At 41.8% G+C, this 12,208-nt stretch overlaps 1 long non-coding RNA gene across 1 annotated transcript; it reads right to left on the bottom strand.

The window, feature by feature from the left end:
• Positions 1 to 261: 261 nt before the first annotated feature.
• On the bottom strand, positions 262 to 5,522 carry LOC138377547 (uncharacterized). Its single transcript, XR_011231800.1, has 3 exons — positions 5,129 to 5,522; positions 4,033 to 4,094; positions 262 to 394 (listed from the first exon to the last, which is right to left on the bottom strand). It is a non-coding gene; the product is annotated as an uncharacterized lncRNA (long non-coding RNA).
• Positions 5,523 to 12,208: the final 6,686 nt, after the last annotated feature.

The following is a 12,208-nucleotide window of genomic DNA, read 5'->3' as shown; positions in this document are numbered from 1 at the left end:
AGAGTAGTACTAGTTTTTAAGGTCTAATTTCAGACTTCTGCATTAGTATTAGTTTTATTTCTGAAAAAGAGAAAAGAAGGAAGAGAAGGGGGAGGGAGGGAAAGAAAGAGAAAGAGAAGGATGGATGAATGGAAGGATGGATAGAAAGAGATTCCGATAAATTTTAAGAATTAAAATCAAAGTTGTAGGAGAGAGAGCCGCCATCACTCTTTCTCATTCTGTTTTCTAAACCTGAATTGCCATCAGAGAATGGAACTTTTACCCTTCCTTCTGCCTTAAGCCTCTCTCTCTCATCTGGATTTGTGCAGAGGAGCTACGGTGCTGATGGTGGACTATCCTAGAGCCTTGATGCAAACGTGGACGGCAAAAGAGGCAGAAGAGAGAAGTTGTCAACCTGGGTGAACTGAGAACATTCAATCACAGAGAATGAGAGGGAAAGGCCTCACGCTACTGTTGTTACATTGCCCATTTCCACTCGTTTATTCAACAAGCTATGATGTGCCTTTTCTCCATCTATCGCTTCAAATGCTGGCTAAGCACAAAATGAGGATGAAGACGTCTTACCTATTCATGGGCATATCTACACTTATTAGGCAATTCCTACTTTTCCTTGGATCAAAATCTTTCTTATTCGATTAGTCATTCACAGAATGAAAGCCCTGAATATGTCTGACTCTTCAGTTTGGACTGTTCTTTATTTGATAACAGTGAAAGCAAGTTCAATCAGCAGTGAAAAAAATCTGGTGGTCTTTTTTGCTCCCTGTAAATTCCAGGTCAAGCCCCATCCGAATGTGTCAGACAGCAGTTCTTAAACTCAGATGCCTGGAGTCAAAAACAAAACCACTTGAAAAGTGGATGGTCAATTTGGGTCAGGGTTGTGTACCTTCATATGTAATAAAGTCATGTAAATTAATTATTTAAACAGAACTATCAAGAATCTAAGATGAACTAGGGAAAGCATTCTTTGTCACAAAATAAAATAGAGGTGTGTTATACATTTGCACAGCTATTGCAAGCAAATAGCATTGTCTCAACTGGTCCCTTCTTATGCACAAAAATCCACACTATGTATCCGTCTTTTATTTTTCTACCCTTTCTTTCTTTTTGTAGTCATTGCTGAAATCTGACATTTTAACTATGAGGTTCAAAACTCCATTATTTATTTCTAAGATTCGAGGGGAAAAGGTTTCTCTTTAAACATCCTGAATTTAAAAATAAATAAACTGAACAGGAAGACTTAGATTGTCTATCTCAATTGATCTTATGATTTCTCATTTTGTGGATTGTACTGATAAATTATCTTAAGTCACATCGTAATTTTGCCTAAGAAATGTAAGCATCATGGAATGTTTTTAAAATATAATGGGGGCAATCTTTCACCCAGCCGTTTCCTGGGCTGCTGCTATTTCTAGTAGCAGCCAAATACCTGAGAAAATCCAGTGAGTGAATTCCAGGCCAAATTGTTCTGATAAGACCAGATCTTGGGCAGAATTGATTTGATCAAATAACTCATTTAAAAGGCAGTTTAATAAATGTGTATTCTCAGCCCTCCGCTTAACTGGGGAAAAGAAAGTGAGGACACATTCTCTTTTGATAACATAGTTTATGCTGAAAAAAGTTCGGACAAGTACATATGTGCATAATTGAATAATATATGAGCATGACTATTACCCAAAGGGGTATCACTGTAACCTTGGATCTTGAACATATACTTAATTTCAACAGCTTATAGAAAAGAATTAATGTTGAATTCATAGGTGTGCAGTGAAAAGTCTGCAAGTTGATTTAGAGGTTTTTTGGGTTTTTTTGAACAATTTCAAAGAGTTGCTAAAATGCAGACAGTATGCAGAAGCAAACCAATTTTCTACATGACCAAAAATTCAGAGTCGGCAACTTCATGCTTACACTAAGCAGTTTTACTTGAATCAGAACCTGGAAAAACTAAGGTAATTCCTGTGTTTACAGTCTCCATTCAAGCAAGGCAGGAGCAACATTTGAGAGGGATTAGCAATCAAAAATTGAAAATCTACCATCACCACACAAGCTTGCCTTTTCATTTTGTACACATCATAAAACACATAACACGGACCAGACCCTTGTCCGGCAAACATTCACATCCTAATTTTTAAAAATAGCTTTTATACACGATTGCTCTCTTTGCAATAAAACAAAGATTTGTTTATAGCTACAATTTAATTAAGAACCTTTTCGAAGAGGAAGATCTGGAAACCAAGGATCTTATTTTTTCTTTTCTTTTTTTTTTTTTCCTACCAGGGTTGTTTGTTTATTGGTTTAATTTTCCCTGAATTAAAAATACACTTTGAAATGTAACATGTCATTATGTAATTTGTAGTAACAAAGTGCAGGCCCTTGCACACGACAGCGAACAGGACCGCTCCAGCTCACAGACAGTCCCCATATCCATGGCCCCCTCCCTGATCTGATTAACAGCCTGTATAAACATTCAGCCAACCAGAACACCGGCCAGTGCACAATTTGGTCAGCCATAAAACTGCCAGCCAAACACAGACACAGGGGGTTTATGCAGAAATCTTAATTTGGGGGAAACGATCAAAACTAAGACAACATGGCCCCTATGGAGATCAGGAAGGGCTAACCTTTATTTTCATTAATCCCACCCGCCTCCCAAACAGGGAGGGATGATATCACCACTGAAGGTGAAATGCTTAATAAAATGCCCCTGAAATGCAGAGTTGCACAGGGAAGCATGGTCAGAAACTCAACCTCGGAATAGCAAAATCTAACAAGAAAAAATAAGCTTCTATTTTAAAGAGAAAGCTTAAATGGTCTGAGTTGTTTGAAAAAGGTCCTATTTTGACATACCCAGGATGGAGTCTCTCCATCAGCATGTTTTCTCTTGGTGCAAGGAAAAGTAACATGTGTTCCAATTGTGCAAAAATTAATGGAATTTTTACAAAGGGGTGTTTTGTTGGGTTTTTTTTTCTTCCTACCATTTTCATTGCTCTTGGCAAAAGACTTTAGACCCTTCACATAATGGAAAATTCAAATGTTCAACATAAATCAAATAATTAGTAAGAAACAGTTGTTTTTAAATTCTATTTTTTTTTTTTTTTTTTAAGAATACTTTTGCAAGATGGCGAACTTGTTTTTTCTGGCTTAGGACAGGATTTCATAGCTCACTTTTGAGACCATGTGATACCCAGGTTTTAACAGAATTGAGAGGTTTTTTTCAATTTCCCTTTTTACAAATATTCCAATGATAATGACAATAATGGAATTAACTATAACAAAAAGACATTGCCTCAGTCTGATTCCTTTCCTCAATAGCTCTTTGCTAATTGATTACTATAGGGAACTGGGCTTCACAGCAATTTCTCATAATTTTCACCTCTGTTATAGTCTTTCTCCTTAATTTTGAATCTCTAATTTTTGGGGGAAAAATAAAATTGTCAGCAATCTTACCATACTCTGTAGGATCACCTACGTCTTCTTTGTTATATCTGAGTATGCTTACAAGTGTGTATTCTGCTTCTCATAAGAAAATTTCATGTTTTATTCTGGGTGGTTTTATGCAAAAGAAATTAACACTTAAACATAATACAAGCTCCAAATAGAATGGGAAAATATATAGACATATTGAGTATTTATTTTTTCCAGGCACTAGGCAAAAAAGTTTCCATTTTATTTAACATTCACAAAACCCTATGAGTTGGACATATAAGTATAATTCACTTTTTTCTTTGACAGATTAGGGAACTGAAGTACAAAGAGTTTCAGTAATTTGCCCCCAAGCTATACAACCAGTGAACTACAGAGCTGGAATACTAGCCCAAGCAGCCTAATTGAAGAATCATCTACTTGCCGTCCTAAATATGACATTATTACCTTTGTCAGGAGGCAGGTATGTCTCAGACTCCAAGGGTCATTGCAAAGAGGTGGACAGGAAGCCCTCCACGATGATTCACTTAGGTAGTAAGTGAGGTAGCCTGGTGAATTGAAGGAGTATTAGTGTCAGAGTTTGAAAGCTGTGGGTTCCTTTATAAGACCAGCCACTGATTAGTAGTAGGACCTTGGAAATGTTTACTCACATCTCTAAACTTCTGATTCCTCATCTGCAAAAAAAAAAAAAAATTTTGTGAGAGTTGAATATCATTTTTTTAATGCTTAATATATAGAAGTTTCTCAGATCTTCTTTTCTCTCTTCTAAGCTAATCAGTTTACGTGACTTTGTGATAGACGGTTGTCATTATAACTTTACTAATATAATTTATAAAATTCCATTTCCAGGGTATAGTTTGATGATGTAGTTTTAGGTCTTAAAAAAAGAAAGAAAGAAAATGGTTTAAACAGAATATTTGGGTACATTATTGTTAAATTCATTGGATCACACCGAATTGCATGTACGGAAGAAATGAGTTAGATCTTCTAAAAATGGCTAAAAGTAGGCACCTCTGCCTTCACTCCCAAATCTAGCAAGATAATTTCTAACATTCTTCATTTAAGAATACTTATTTGAAAAGCATATGTTCACTGCGTGTGGGCAACTCTTTTGTCAGCAAGTTAAAGAAGAACAGAGGTGTCAAAGAAGCTTCCCCTCTGATGGAACATTTACCAATTTGTGGTTGTTGGACCTTCCATATCCCAGCCTGCCTGCAGCCAATTCTTTCTCCTTGTTGAAATAAAGGAAAACGAGCATAAACTACAACATGAAATACTTCTGATAGTTGCCCAAAATGCTCTTCCAACTCTGTGAGTTATATAACTTTAACCTATCTTGAAAACCGCAAAAGACTCCATCTCATTGGGAGAGCAGAAAGCAAGAGAATATTCTAAGTGACATTTTTGAGCTTACACATCTCTTTCAAAACATTTCAGAGTTTTCTCCACTTCATTCCCCTAACGCCACCCCATGAGGACTTGCCTAGAGTTATAGCCTTACTGTTTTTAATGATAAATTGTCAATATACAGAACAGTTACTTTTTCCAAAGCCTCTTGGAGTAGAAGCATATTCTACTTCCTCTGAGAGGCCCTAGAACTACCTGTGCATTGGCCAGCTCAGAAGAAAAATTTTATTCACAAATTCCAGCTATATTAATCTGTTGAAAGGAGGATAGATTTTCAAATGGGGTTTCAAATAATCCTCGCCTTTGAGATCATCTGTGCTCACAGCCCAGTATTTGCACAAGATGAAATGATTTACAGAATCAAGCCTGGAAAAATTGGAGGGCAACTCCAAAAGGCAAGAACATGTTGCCGAGTCAATCATTCATCCTGCCAGAAAAACTTTTGTAGTTTCCAAACTGTTATGAGATACCACTCTCTATCCAGGGCAGAGGAATCGTTAAAAAGGTGGGAGGTACTCTGGCCACACAGCCAGCGTGGAGAGCTGGAGTTTTTGGCAGGGCGCTTCCACCCCAAAAGCAGACAGAGTCCTGGAAGGACACTCACATAAACAAAGCAGGGAGACAGCTTTGACTCTGCAGTGAGGCTCATCCTTTCCCAGATCAAAGCCTCCACCAGAGAGACAGCCCTGCAGAACAGAGCGTCCTTTCTGGAACACACAACTCTGGGGGAGAGCCTTGAATTGGAGCCACAACCTTGCCACCTGTAGCCAACGACTCGGCACGCAAAGGCTCTAGCAGGATGGGGGGCCTGCAGCTGCGCAGACAACAGGAGATCCAGGGAAAGATAAGACAACACGGGGAAAAGAAGTTTCTTCCTTGACATACGGAAAGCTTAGATCAGCCAGTTTGAGTAAAACTTGCATCCGGACAGCCCTATGCAGTGTAAAAAGGGGATGGAAATCAGGACAGGGTTAGAACACAAGTTCTCAGATCCGGTTGCTGGGCTTTGACTCTCTTCTCTGCCACTCACCAGCTGTGTGACCTATGCCTTAGTTTCCTCACCTGCAAAATGGACCTAATAGTGCCTACTCCATAGGATCTAATGACTGGCTGGCACATGAGAAAGCTCTCAAAATGTTGCAGTTATAGTTTGAAGTCGCACAGTCCTGGCTTTGAACCAGGTTCTGCTACTTACTTAGTAGTTTTGTGAACCTGGAGAAATGACAATCTTTGGGCAAATTCCCCAACTCTAAAATGGATTTTCATATGGCCCTTGCAGCATTGCCATGGTGATGTAGTTTTATCCGGCACACAGTAGGCATTCAGCAAATGACACTTCTGGTTATTATCATTTTTCCTGGTTTCTGACGGAGAAAGCCTACAGGACTGGTTAGACTGGAAGAAACATGGCCAGTAAAATTTAGGATCCTCTGAAGGCCCCAAAGCCTCATCCATATGCAAAAGAGATACATCCCTGGGGATGATTGGGTCCTGGGTGCTTTAAATACACAACTTACTTTTTTTTTAGAGCGAAAAGGGAACCTGGAAGTGTTCCCAAATTTAACATCTGCAGGCAGATAGGATGACGAAATGTATTAGCGCTGAAAAATAACTTTCTCCCTTCTTCTTGGAACACATCTGGGGTATTACCCTCCCCTCCATTCATTCCCCCACCTCTCACCCCAAAGCTGACTCTTGGCTGACAGTTTATCAGAGATAAATGGAAACACCTGGGAGCCAGATAAGGCCAACTGAGTGTGATCAGCTGAGGAGCCCTTGGGGACACATGCCACTCAATATTTCTTTTTCCTGCTGGGCAGGGCGGGAGCACTATCTAGCCTGAGACAGATGGCACGGTTCACTTTCCCATTCATTCATTCATTCATTCACGCAGAGCAAGCTCAGGAGGTCAGCAGATCCAGCTCCATGCCTGAGACGGGTCAACACTTGAACCGCCAGGTAAGTTCGATGGTTATTGATCATGCTTTTAACCATTTCTGTGAAAAGACATTCCAGGAGCTAACTCTGCATTTCGTTCAAACCCTTAATCACACGTCCTTTTGTCAAACCAAACCCCCTGCAGCTACAGTTTCTCATCTCTACAGAGATGCAAGACCTAATACAATCTTTGATACCCTGTGGCCATTCAAAAAATATTTTCATTGCCATCTCCACTGTAATAACCTCCCCAAACTTGAAAACTTTAAATCCCCTTTTTCTTCCCATGTCTCTACAGCATATTAACAATCCCATACCTTTTAACCTTTTGTCAAAGGTCCTACTTGCCTACCCTTTAATTAGCTTCTTTTTCTTGCAACTCATTCCAGCGTCTACACATCATTTAGAGACCAACCTTGACACAGAACTCTAATACTTGACAGGAGATCGAGATGTTATTAAAGGGAAAATAGTCCAGTGTTCGTTTTTGCAAAACTACTACCTGGACCGTTAGGCAAGTTACTTAACATTTCTGGGCCTCAGTTTCCTCAGCTGTAAAGTTGTTTCAATCATAAAGAACCAGGACTGTGAATGTGGCATTAGGGAAGCCTATCAGCAGCCAATGGAAACTTTCTAAAAGAGGCGAGTTCAGAAACACACATAGGAACTGACTGTGTAAGAGAGACAAGACCAGAGCAAGCCTACCAGAGGCAACTGCACGTGCAAAGGTCCTAAGGCCTAAACTCGTGAGGACCAGTATGAGTAGCCCCCAGAGAACAAGGAGATGATTGTGAAATGAGACTGGTGAAGGACACTGGGGCCAGATACCATAAGGCCTTGGAAGCCACGGTAAGTATTTTGGTCTTTACCCTAAAGGCACTGTGAAGATGACAAAGCTATGAACAGATTTTTAAATTTTTAAAAGAATATTGGCTGCAGAATGAGTTGGACACAGAGTGGATGTGGGAAGAGGAGGAGGCTCTTGAATTAATCCAGGGGAGGGACTGTGAGAGCTGAGACTACAGTGGTGTTCGTGAAGATGAAGAGACGTGGACAGATTTGGAAATGAGGATCAACAGCACTTACTGATTCCACAGACACGGCGGGGAGGGACAGGGGGGTGTTGAGGACGCTGCCAAGTGTCTGACTCACTGCCTTGCATGGTAGTGCTATTTCCTGGGAGAGAGAGTGCCGGGGGAGGAAGGGGTTTGGGGGAGAAGGTATGAGTTCAGTTTCTGGACCGTCAGAGTCTGAGGTGCTGTGAGATGGCCAAGTCGAGATGTTGACTAGGCAATGGGATTTATGATTAGGAGCTCAGAGGAGAGTCTAGGCTGGATATATAAATTTAAGAGTCATCAGCATATAGATAATAATTAAAACCATAAGTATGGACGAGATCACAGAGGGAGGGTGTAGAAAGTGAAGAAGAGGGCAGTAGATCAAGCCTTGAAATTCTCTAATATTTAACAGTCGGTAGGAGGAGAACAAGCCAGAAAAGAGACTGAGGAGAGTCCCCAGAGGTGGGAGAAAATTAGGAGAGTGTCAGGCCATGGAATCCAAAGGAAGAGGGGGTTTCAAGAAGAGGATGCCAACCGCAAGGCACAGATGGCTGGGCAGGGCTCTTACAAGGTGAAGTGTTACAGTCAGTTATCCTTAATGACATAATCTAGGTCACTTCCTCTGGGACTTTCAGGTTTGCCTGCTGTCCTGGGCTTTTCCAACTTGGAATTTTTCCATCTTTTCTATGCACAACTATAGCTTATTGTTCCATATTATGACCAAATTTTCTATCTGATGATCAGTATAGCAACACTGGGTTACCTCTGATTTACCCAAAAGCTTCTGCTATCCAGGGTGCAACCAAGAATTAAGAAAAAATTTTTAAAAAGCTCTGAAAAACTCAATAATTATAGCTAATCTGAGCCCTTAGTTAGCTTTCACATAGAGCCATTTTAACCTTTATTTTATAAATTCTGAAAAGGTTGATATTTGGTTTCTCAATCCACGGTAAAATGGAAAGAACCTTGTGGACGAGGGCTGGGGGGAGGAAGACTAGGGAGGAAGATCACAGAGGCATGCAAAAATTGTCACAGTACAGTCAGGGATCATTAGGAAGTAGATTAAAATCTACAAAAAGCAGACAAAAGAACAAAAAAATTTATAGCAATCTTAGTGCATTTAGTGAGGAATAAATATACCTCAGTCCTCAGTAATCTTTGGGGAAAATATCACAGTATAATGCCTGTTAATAACAGATTAATCAAATTTTAAATTAATGTTTGCTGCATTAAAATAGGGGGAGGAAGGGGAAGTCTATCATGTGGTTTTTCATTCCTTCTGTCCACTATATTTTCTACATACTGGTAGTGAGAACTAAAGGCTCAATTGGATCCAAGTTAAATTTTGGTAAGAATTTATCCATGATAGGAGATGATGTAAATATCAGGCTGTTCTGGGATGTTAGGATTGATCGGTGGGCTCAGGTATCACCAGCCTTGTCCATTCTAAAGTTTCCTGTTGGCCTTTACCTAATGGTTTCACAGCCATTGATGATGGTTGCCTAGATTTATTTTTATTATGTATGTATTTATTTATTTATGAGACAGGGTCTTGCTCTTTCACCCCAGCTAGAGTGCAGTGGCATCATCATAGCTCACTGCAACCTCAAACTTCTGGGCTCAAGCGATCCTCCTGCCTCAGCCTCCTAAGTAGTTGGGACTACAGGTGCACACCACCATGCCTGGCTAATTTTTCTATTTTTTGTAGAGATGGGGGTCTTGCTCTTGCTCAGGCTGGTCTTGAACTCCTGGCTTCAAGTGATCTGCTAGCCTCGGCCTCCCAGAGTGCTAGGATTACAGGTGTGAGCCACTGTGCCCAGTCTAGATATATTATTTTATTAGAAGCTGAAAATTCCAGAATATGGCAAACTCTACAGCACAAATAACCTAGTTTTTCCAACAAATAAATTGGAAGGAAAAAAATGCGAGGGGGCAGGGAGCGAAACCTACACATTAAGAGAGATCTAAGAGACACAACAACCAGATCCAGTATGTAGGTTTGCCTTGGTTATTAGTAAATAAATGTTTATGGGTCAACTGGGGAGATTTTTAAAACTGACTGGACATATGATCCTCTTAAGGAATTGTTATTTTTTAGGCATGATGATGGCATTGTAATCACATATTTTTAAAAAGTGCTTATCAAGATATGTGCTGAAGAATTTATGAGTGAAACGATGTGACATCTGGTATTGCTTCAGAATACTCCAGTGGACAGGGTGGGTGGGCCACAGAGGCCCAGGGGAGTGGGCTTGGGGAGAGAGAGCAGAAGCTCCGCCAGGAGCCGCTGTTACAGCCGGGCAGACGATGGGAACCTGAGGGACACGGTGCCATGCTCCCTGCTGGTGACGAATGCTTGAAAGGTTCCTAACGAAAAGCTTAAAAGTAGGGGGAAAAAGGTCATTTCTTTTTCATCTTGTTATTTTGGAAGAAAATATGTCTAAGATATCTTCTTCGGTAGGGTAGACTAAACAACAGTAAAAACAAACTATTTGGCAAGTCCTCTGGTGAATATAAAGATAAATGAAGAAGAGGCACATCTTGGAGTCGTGGAGATGTGACTGTGATATATCGCTCTCAGTTATTGGGACAACCAGATGAAAGCAGGCACCAGGGAGAAATCACTCTGCGCTTGGTAGATCACAGAGCCTCAGCGCCTCAGTTAGGACTGATTTCTAATTGAAACACTCACGGACTTCGGTTCGGCAGCCAAACCCTGTGACCCTCAGATCCTGGCTTCTGTCGGCGGCGCTGTGACTCTGCTCTGGGGTAGAGGGCTCTGTGCCTCTGTGTCCTCCTGTTTGAAGCCCAATTCTCTTACCCTTCTCCCTCCTTTGCTCCGTGTTCCTGGGATCCAGAGAAGTCACCCATTTGTTTGCTAACTTAGTACTGGCAATGCCAGTAAATGTGTGGAAAAGTTTTAGGAAGGGAAAAAATTCCGATGAAATTCAAACTACCATGGAATGGACTCATTTCCAAGCCATCAACTCTCCTTCCTTTGTATCTGGGCATGTGGTTCCTATCCGGGTCTGCTGTCATCCCGTGGGCCCCATGGCCTGTCTGCTCGGGCAGTGAGAAGGCCGGCACGCTGTCCTCTGCAGCTCCCTGGGTGAAGGGAGGACAGGGTGCCCAGGCAGGGAACAGAAAGTGAGGGCCTGTGATGGATTTTGGTCCACAGACATCTGAGTTGCACATGCCTGCAGACTCCTGGGGTATTGTGCTACATGAAGATGACTGAGGTGTCAAGTTCAGGGAATGCCCAGCATCTATTTGAGGTTTTTGCACCCTCCCTACCTGCGTTTTTCTTATACCATTCCCTGTGTTCAAGAAGCCAATCACCTGCTGAAATCCTGCTCATCTTTTAAGAGCTCTTCAATGTCACCAAATCTGCAGAGCTTTTCCCAACCTGGTCATCAGAGCTAAGGGACCCTTCCTCTGATTCCCACAGTTCTTTGCTTGTAGAGTTTTTATAATGTTCAAATATCCAGAGCCTCAACTAGTTGGTTAACTCCTCGAGGGCTGGACTGGATCTCATTCACCTGTGTGTCCACCCTCCAAGCCATGCCTGTCCCCTAGGCATTGCCTCATGTGCAGAGCGGCCACAACACCCCTATGCCTGTGGAAAGCAGAGATGAGCTCAGCCCACAGACTTCTGACCCTCTTCCACCACTGGTCTCTAACCCGCCACCCGTCTGCCACCTTCCCCCTACCTCTCCCTTTCCATACTACTGCTTTCCCACGCGGCCTCTTTCTTCCCCTGAGTCAAGAAGTGAGAGCATCAGGGAAGAGAGGGATCAATTTCACACCAGGTTCTCAGGCCGTCTCCACGGATTCCCCTGTGCCAGGCCATTTGGCTGCCGATTGCTGACCTCAGTGAGAAAGCTCGGCCCTGCCCAGGAGTCCCGCAGCTCCCGCTGCCTCGTGTACCCACCATGGCTTTCTGGATCAACAAACCCCTCCGTCAGTCAATGGCAGCTTTGTAAACTAAACAACAGATGCCACAGGGCCTAGAAGGCAAATAAATATGGTTATTCAATGGTATATCGCACTGTGCATAATTCAGGAAATTCAATTATGGTTTCCCCAGCAACAGTAACGCAACCTTGGGCCTGGTGCACAGGCCTTGTTTGCTGGTGCACAGGGGATTGGGCCTCATGCCTCATGTGGTCAGAGACAATGCGATCTGGCAGATTTACCATTGCCATTGGAAACCTAACCGGGTCCTCCTCTTAAACCCTATGCTTCCAAATTTAAAGCCATTTTTCAACATTTGGTATAAAGACTTGGGGGTGGGGAGAAAAGCATTAACATAACCCTAGATGCACAGGTGCAGAGTGATTAAGCATCATAGTCTCAACCGCAGAAACTGGATACATTTGAGACAC

This window comes from Eulemur rufifrons, chromosome 29, assembly GCF_041146395.1.
Source record: "Eulemur rufifrons isolate Redbay chromosome 29, OSU_ERuf_1, whole genome shotgun sequence".
Taxonomy (NCBI): Eukaryota; Metazoa; Chordata; class Mammalia; order Primates; family Lemuridae; genus Eulemur; species Eulemur rufifrons.
Note: the sequence above shows the minus strand (reverse complement) of the source record. Positions and strands in the feature narration are given on the sequence as shown.